The sequence below is a fragment of the Elephas maximus genome, chromosome 2 (assembly GCF_024166365.1).
Source record: "Elephas maximus indicus isolate mEleMax1 chromosome 2, mEleMax1 primary haplotype, whole genome shotgun sequence".
Lineage (NCBI taxonomy): Eukaryota > Metazoa > Chordata > Mammalia > Proboscidea > Elephantidae > Elephas > Elephas maximus.
The window spans coordinates 216329990-216338158 of record NC_064820.1 but is presented as its reverse complement, the minus strand read 5'-3'; positions in this window follow the sequence as shown (position 1 = coordinate 216338158).

Genomic DNA, 8169 nt, shown 5'->3' with positions numbered 1-8169 from the left:
TTACAGATAACATTGCGAAGAATGGGAATTTAATTGTGCTTATGAGGAACCTGTACATAGATCAAGAGGCAGTTGTTGGAACAGAACAAGGGGATACTGCGTGGTTTAGAGTCAGGAAAGCTGTGGGTCAGGGTTGTATCCTTTCACCATACCTATTCAATCTGGGTGCTGAGAAAATAATCCGAGAAGCTGGACTATATGAAGAAGAATGGGGCATCAGGATTGGAGGAAGACTCATTAACAGCCTGCGTTATGCAGATGACACAACCTTGCTTGCTGAAAGTGTAGAGGACTTGAAGCACTTACTGCTAAAGATAAAAGACCACAGCCTTCAGTATGGATTACACCTCAACATAAAGAAAACAAAAATCCTCACAACTGGACCAATAAACAACATCATGGTAAATGGAGAAAAGATTGAAGTTGTCAAGGATTTCATTTTCCTTGGATCCACAATCAAAACCCATGGAAGCAGCAGTCAAGAAATCAAAAGATGCATTGCATTGGGTAAATCTGCTGCAAAAGACCTCTTTAAAGTGTCGAAAAGCAAAGATGTCTCCTTGCAGACTAAGGTGTACCTGACCCAAGCCATGGTGTTTTCAATTGCCTCATATGCATGCGAAAGAATAAAGAAGAGAAGAAGAATTGACGCCTTTGAATTGTGGTGTTGGAGAAGAATATTGACCATGCCATGGACTGCCAAAAGAACCAACAAATCTGTCTTGGAAGAAGCACAACCAGGATGCTCCTTAGAAGCAAGGATGGCGAGGCTACATCTTACATACTTTGGACATGTTATCAGGGGGGATCAGTCCCTGGAGTAGGACACTGTGCTTGGTGAAGTATAGGGTCAGCGGAGAAGACGAAGACCCTCAACGAGATGGATTGACACAATGGCTGCAACAATGGTCTCAAGCATAACGATTGTGAGCATGGTGCAGGAATGGGCAGTCTTTCATTCTTTAGTACATAGGGTCACTATAAGTTGGAACCAACTCAAGGGCACCTAACAACAACAACAACATGTTGTGCCAGAAAGCCAGTTTTGGAAGATGTTTGGATATGTCTGAGGAGTATCCATGTTTGTGTGTTCAATAAACATATGTGCCTGCACTCACATATTTATATTTACATATACCTATAGATACTTCCAGGAAACCTTGGTGGCATAGTGGTTAAGAGCTACAGCTGCTAACCAAAATGCTGACAGTTTGAATCTACCAGGTGCTCCTTGGAAACCCTAAGGGGCAGTCTAGTCTGTCCTATAGAGTCGCTATGAATTGAAATTGACTCGATGGCAATTGGTTTGGTTTGGTTGTGGTATAGATACAAGCATCTGTTCTAACCTATGTATGTATACACCTGTACCTACCCGTATACCAATATGCCTGTACCTATCCATACCTACTCAAACACTTGTCTTTACTTCGGTTGTGCTGTGCTCACTACATCCACACTCAGTGTTATTTTTCCCATCACCAAATATAACAAGTCCCTGTGATCTAAAGTGTATTTTCCCCTTCCCCACTCCTTTCCCTGGTAACTGCTAATGAACACTATTGTCTCTATGTATATCTATTCTTGTCTTCTTGTAAAAGTGTGATCATACAATATTTGTCCTTATATGCTTGACTTATTTCACTTAGCATTATGTCTTCCAGGTCCATCCATGTTGTATGTTTCGTGGACTCATCATTTTTCTTTATTATTCTTTATGGATTCACTCCATTGTTTGTATGTACCATAATTTGCTTATCCATTCATCCATTGATGGGCACTTCACTTGTTTTCATTTATTTGCTATTGTGAATAAAGCAGCAATGAACACAGGTGTGCACATGTCTGTTCGTGTCATTATTTTTAGGTCTCTAAGGAGCCGTGGGAAACCCCGGTGGCGTAGCTGTTGAGTACTACAGCTGCTCACCAAGAGGTCGGCAGTTCGAATCCACCAGGCACTCCTTGGAAATTCTACGGGGCGGTTCTACTCTGTCCTGTAGGGTCGCTATGAGTCGAAATCGACTCGATGGCAGTGGGTTTGGTTTTTTGTTTTTTAAGAAGCCCTGTGGTGGAGTGATTAAAGCACTCAGTGCAGCCAAAAGTTGGTGGTTCAAACCTACCAGCTGCTCCATGAGAGAAAGATGTGGCAGTCTGCCTCCTGAAAGATTACAGCCTTGGAAACCCTATGGGGCAATTCTACTCTGTCCTATAGGGTCACTATGATATGCAATCATTAGGGTATACCTATGAGTGGGATTGGTGGATAGTTCTATTTTTAGTGTTTTTGAGAAAGCGCCATACCATTTTCCATAGTGGTTGTACCATTTTACAGTCCCACCAGCAATGGATAAAGGTTCCAGTCTCCTCACATCTTCACCAACATTTGTTGTTATCTGATTTTTTTTTTTTTAATCAGTGCCATTTTAGCCAGGATAAGATGGCATCTTGTCATAGCTTTGATTTTGCATCTCTCTAATGGCTAATGATGATGAACATCTTTTCATATGCTTGTTTGCTGCTTGGATGTCCTCTTTGGTGAAGGTCCTGTTCCTGTCCTTTGCCCATTTTTGACTGGGTTTTTTGTCTTTTTGTTATTGACTTGTTGCAGTTTTCTGTGGATTGTAGAGATTAGATTTATTGGATAGGTCATTTCCGAAGATGTTTTCCCAGCCTGTCTCTTTTAGTAAAGTCTTTTCTAAAAATACTTCATTTTGTTTTAGGTGAAAGCCAACATAGCAAATTAGATTCCCACTTAACAATTTTATACAACTTTTTTCATGACGTTGGTTACATTTTTCACAATGTGTCAACATTCTCATTATTACCATTCTTTTTGTTCTGTTTCCATTAATCTAACTTCCCTGCCCCCCTTTAGCTTCTCCTCTATGTTTTAGGGTAAATGTTGGCCATTTGGTCTCATATGGTGGGTTATTAAGGCAGCACAGTATTCATGGATTATATTGCTTATTTTATAAGCCAATCTATTGTTTGGACGAAAGGTGATCACCAGAAGGGGCTTCAGTTCCAAGTTTAAACGGTTTCTTAGAGCGATCGTCTCAGGGTTCTTCTAGTCTGGCCTTTTTTAGGAAGTTGAGTTTTGTTCTACTTTTTTCTCCCTTTCTGTCCATAACCTTCTATTGTGTTCCTGGTTAGAATGGTCAGTAGTGGTATAAAAAAGAAATTTTTAGTAGTGGTAGTCGGGCACAATCTAGTTCTTCTGGTCTCAGGCTAGACGAGACCATAGCTCATAAGGGTTATTATTCCTGTGGACTAGTTTCTTCTTTGAGTCTGGCTTCCTCCATTCTCTTTTGGACCAGATGAGTATAGATCAATAGCTGCATCTTAGATGGCCACTTGAAAGGCTTTAAGACCCCCCACACTACTCACCAAACTAGGATGTAGAACATTAACTTTATGAACTATGTTATGCCAATTGACTGAGTTGTTAATAAAGTCTTTTGATGAGTATAAATTTTTTATTTTTATGATGTCCCATTTATCTATTTTGTCTTCTTCTATTCCTGCATTTGTTGTTGTGTTTGATATCCTATTTTTACAAAAGATTAGGTCCCATAGTTTTCTCCCAGGAATTTTATGGTTTTAGGTTTAACATTTAGGTCTTTGACCCATTTTGAGTTGGTTTTTGTTTATGGTGTGAGGTATGGGTCCTGTTTCATTTTTCTGCTGGTGGATATCTGGTTTTGCCAGCACCGTTTATTAAAGAGACTCTCTCTGCCCCACTGGATGGACTTTGACCCTTTCTTGAAAAATCAGTTGTCCATAGGTGGCTGGGCTTAATTTTGAGTTCGCAATTCTGTTCCACTGGTCTATGTGTCTGTCGTTGAACCAGTACTAGGCTGTTTTAATTACAGTAGCTTTATAGTATGTTTTGATATTGGGGAGTGTGAGGATTCCTGCCTTTTTTTTTCCCCCACCTTCGACATTGCTTTGGCTATTTGTGATTTCTTCTTTTTCCATATAAAGCTGCTCATTAGTTTTTCCATTTCAGTAAAGAATGTAGTTAGGATTTGTATTGGGATTGCATTGTTTCTATAGATTGCTTTAGATAGAATTGACATTTTCACTATATTGTCTTCCAACACATGAGCACAGGGTGTCTTTTCATTTTTGTAGGTCTCTCATAGTCTCTTCTAGTAGTGTTTTATAACTTTCTTTGTATAAGTCTTCTATGTCCCTGATTAGGTCAATTCCTAGGTATTTTATCAATTTGGGGGCTATTGTAAGCGATATTGCTTTCTCGATTTCTTTTTTGGAGTAGTCTTTGTTAGAGTAGAGGAACCCAACTGATTTTTGTGTGTTAATCTCACACCTTGAAATGCTGCTAAATTCTTCTATTAGTTCCAACAGTTTTCTTGTGGTATCTTTAGGGTTTTCTATGCATAAATGTATAGGATCATGTTATCTGCAAATAGAGATAATTTTACTTCTTCCTTTCTGACGTGGATACATTTATTTCTCTTTCTTGTCTTATTGCTCTGGCTAGGACTTCCAGTACGATGTTGAATAAGAGTGTTGATGATGGACATCATTTTCTCTTTCTTGATCTCAAAGGGAAGGCTCTCAGACTTTCTCTGTTGAGTGTAATGTTGGCTGTAGGTTTTGCATATATACCTCTAATTATGTTGAGAAATTTCTCTTCTATTCCTATTTTGCTGAGAGTTTTTATCAGGAAAGGGTGTTGAATTTTACCTTTTCTGCATCAATTGATATGATCATATGGTTCTTTTGTTTTACTTATGTTGTGGATTACACTGATTAATTTTCTAGTGTTGAACCAAACTTGTAGTCCTAATATGGATCCCACTTGATCATGGTGGATGATTTTTTTTTTTTTTATATGTCTCTAATGTCTATTGGCTAGAATTTTGTTGAAAATTTTTGCATCTGTGTTCATATTGGTCTGTAATTTCCTTTTTTGTGGTGTCTTTGCCTGGTTTAGGTACCAGGGTTGTACTGGCTTCACAGAAAGAGTTTGGTAGTGCTCCTTCCTCGTCTATGTTTTTGAAGAGATTTAGTAGGATTGGTGTCAACTCTTCTCTGAATGTTTGGTAGAATTCTCTAGTGTAGCCATCTGGTCCAGGGATTTTGGGGCAGGGGGGGCAGGGTTTTTTTTGTTTGTTTGTTTGTTTGTTTTGACATCTTCAATCTCTTCTTCTATAATGGGTCTGTTTAAATTTTCTACCTCTGTGTTAGTTTGGGTGGGTAGTGTGTTTCTAGGAATTGTCCATTTCATCTAGGTTTTCAAATTTTTCATAGTAATCTGTTATGATCTTCTTTATCTCTGCTGGATCAATTGTAAAGTCACCAGTTATATTTCTTACTTTTATTATTTGCCTCTTCTTATTTTTTCTTTTGTCAGCCTAGCCAGTGGTTTCCTATTTTATTGACCTTTCAAGGAATAAACTTGTGGTTTTGTTGGTTCTTTCTAATGTTTGTATATTTTCTATTTCATTTGTTTCTGTCCTGATCTTTATTTTTCCCTTGTTCTGATAGCTTTTGGCTTCTTTCGCTCTTCTTTTTCTATTTGTTCAAATTAATGATTTTAGATCTTTCTTTTTTTTTAAAGTACACATTTATTGCTATGAATTCCCCTCTGAGTACTGATTTTAAAGTGTCCCAAAGGTTTTGATATGGTCTCATTTTCATTTGATTCAAGGAATTTTTAAATTTCACTTTTGATTTCTTCTATGACCCAATAGTTTTTAGGAATGTATTATTTAGTCTCCATGTTTATTTTTTTTTTTTCTTATTTTTCCTGTTGCTGATTTCTGACTTCATACTGTTATGGTCAGAGAAGATGCTCTGTATAATTTCAATCTTTCTAAAAATTTGTTGAGACTTGATTTGTGTCCTAGCATATGGTCTATTCCGGAAAACGATCCATGTGCACTGAAGAAGAATGTGTATTGTTCTGATGCTGGGTGGAGTGTTCTGCATATGTCCATTAAGTCCAATTGGTTTTATTTAAATTCTCAGTGTCCTTAGTGATCTTCTTTTTAGATGTTCTGTCTGTAACTGAAAGTGGTGTGTGGAAGTCCTGTACTATTATTGTGGAGTTGTTTATTTCTCCTTTCATATTAGTCAGTATTTGCTCCATGTATTTTGAAGCATTGCTGTTAGGTGCATATATATTTATAAATGTTATGTCTTCTTGCTGGATTGACCCTTTTACTATTATGTACTGTCCTTCTGTCTTAGTTATTTAGTGCTGCTATAGCAGAAATAGTTTTTATAGCAGAAATACCACAAGTGGATGGCTCTAACAAACAGAAATTTATTTTCTCACAGTTGAGGAGACTAGAAGTCCGAATTCAGAGCACTGGCTTTAGTGGGAGACTTTTTCTGTCTGTCTGTCGGCTCTGGAGGAAGGTCTTTGTCTCTTCAGCTTCTGCTTCCTCGTGCCTTGGAGTTCTCCATACTCTTGGCATCTACCTTACCCCCTGTCTCCTCTGCTCGCTGGTTGAATCTCTTTTATGTCTCAAAAGAGGTGGACTCAAGATACACCCCACACCAATCCTGCCTTATTAACATAACAAAGACAACCCATTGCCAAATGGGATTATAACCACAGGCATAGAGGTTAGGATTTACAACACATATTTTGGGGGGACACAATTCAATCGGTAACACCTTCTTTATGTCTTGTAACAGATTTTGATTTAAAGTATATTTTATCTGCTATCAGTATGGCTACCCCTGCTCTTTTTTGTTTACTGGTTGTATGGAATATTTTTCTCCATCCTTTTATTTTCAGTTTGTTTGTGCCCTTATGCATAAGGCGTTTTTCTTGTAGACAGCAAAAGGATGGATCATGGTTTTTTTGTTTTTTTTTTTTCTTGTTTTAGTGCATTCTGCCACTCTCTGCCTTTTACATGGGGTGTTTAGACCAATTACATTTAAAGTTATTACTGAAAATGAAGTGTCTACTTCACTCATTTTGCTATTTGTTTTTTGAGTGTTTTGTATCTTGTTTTTTTATTCTGATTTTTCTGCTTTTGTTTGTATCTGGCTGCTTTCTTGTGATAAACCTTCTTGCTTTCTTCCTTCTTTTCTTCTGAATATTTTTTTCTTGGCGATTTCTAGTGGTTACCACATATATTACATTATACAAGTTACAATTGCAACACTTAACATATGAACAACAGTTAACATACCAGTTTTAACATAATAAATCTGTTCCTGATATGCTCTTGCTTCCTCTATTTCTGTTGGTCTGTCTCCATTAACATCAATATACGTACAATCTTTATTGAATAAGTTTACTATGTATTTATTTCTTACAATTTTCATGTTGTACTGTTTTCAGGATTTAATTATTGAGCTTATACCCTGAAAATATACACTTGGTCCCTATGGTTGCCCTTGTTGTTGTGTTTTTTTGGAGTTCTCTCTCTCTCTTATTATTATTTTTTATATAAATATACAGTCAATCTTTATTATTTGTGGACTTTGCATTTGGAAATTCACTTACTTGCTAAAATTTATTTGTAAAACCAATACTTGCAGCACTTTTGTAGTCATTGGCGGATGTGCAGAGTGATGAATAGTGTGAGCAGCTGGATGTTCCCAGTTGAGGACAAACCAGGTGATGCTCTCCCTTTTTTTAAAAAAATTCATTCCAGAGCTTTACTTCTGTTTAACCAATTGACTCAGTTATTCCTTTACAGCAAAATGTAATAATCATCATCATCGTCATCTAGTCTAGGATCTGCTCCTAGGTATTTAGCTTTTATTATTTTTTTAAATCTCCAATAATCTGGAAAATTCCCTCAGTCTTTTCTTTTATGGCCTTGAATATTTTTGAAGAATTCAGGCCAGTTATCTTGTGGAATGTCCCTTAGTTTGGGTTTATCTGATGTTTCCTCACGACTAGAGTCAGGATATGCTGTATTATAGGCAGGAATTCCACAGACGTAGTGTTGCGTCCCCACTGCACTGCATCTTCTTAGAAGGCACTTGATGCCAGCTTTTCCCATTACTGACCTCTCTCTTATTTTTTATTTATTTCTCCCGGTATATAGATTGCTGTTGGTGTGTCGTTAGGTGCCGTTCGGTCAATTCCAATTCATAGCAGCCCTATGTACAATAGAACAAAACGCTGCTCATTTCTGTGCCCATTGTTGCAGCCCTGTGTCAGTCCATCTCATTGAG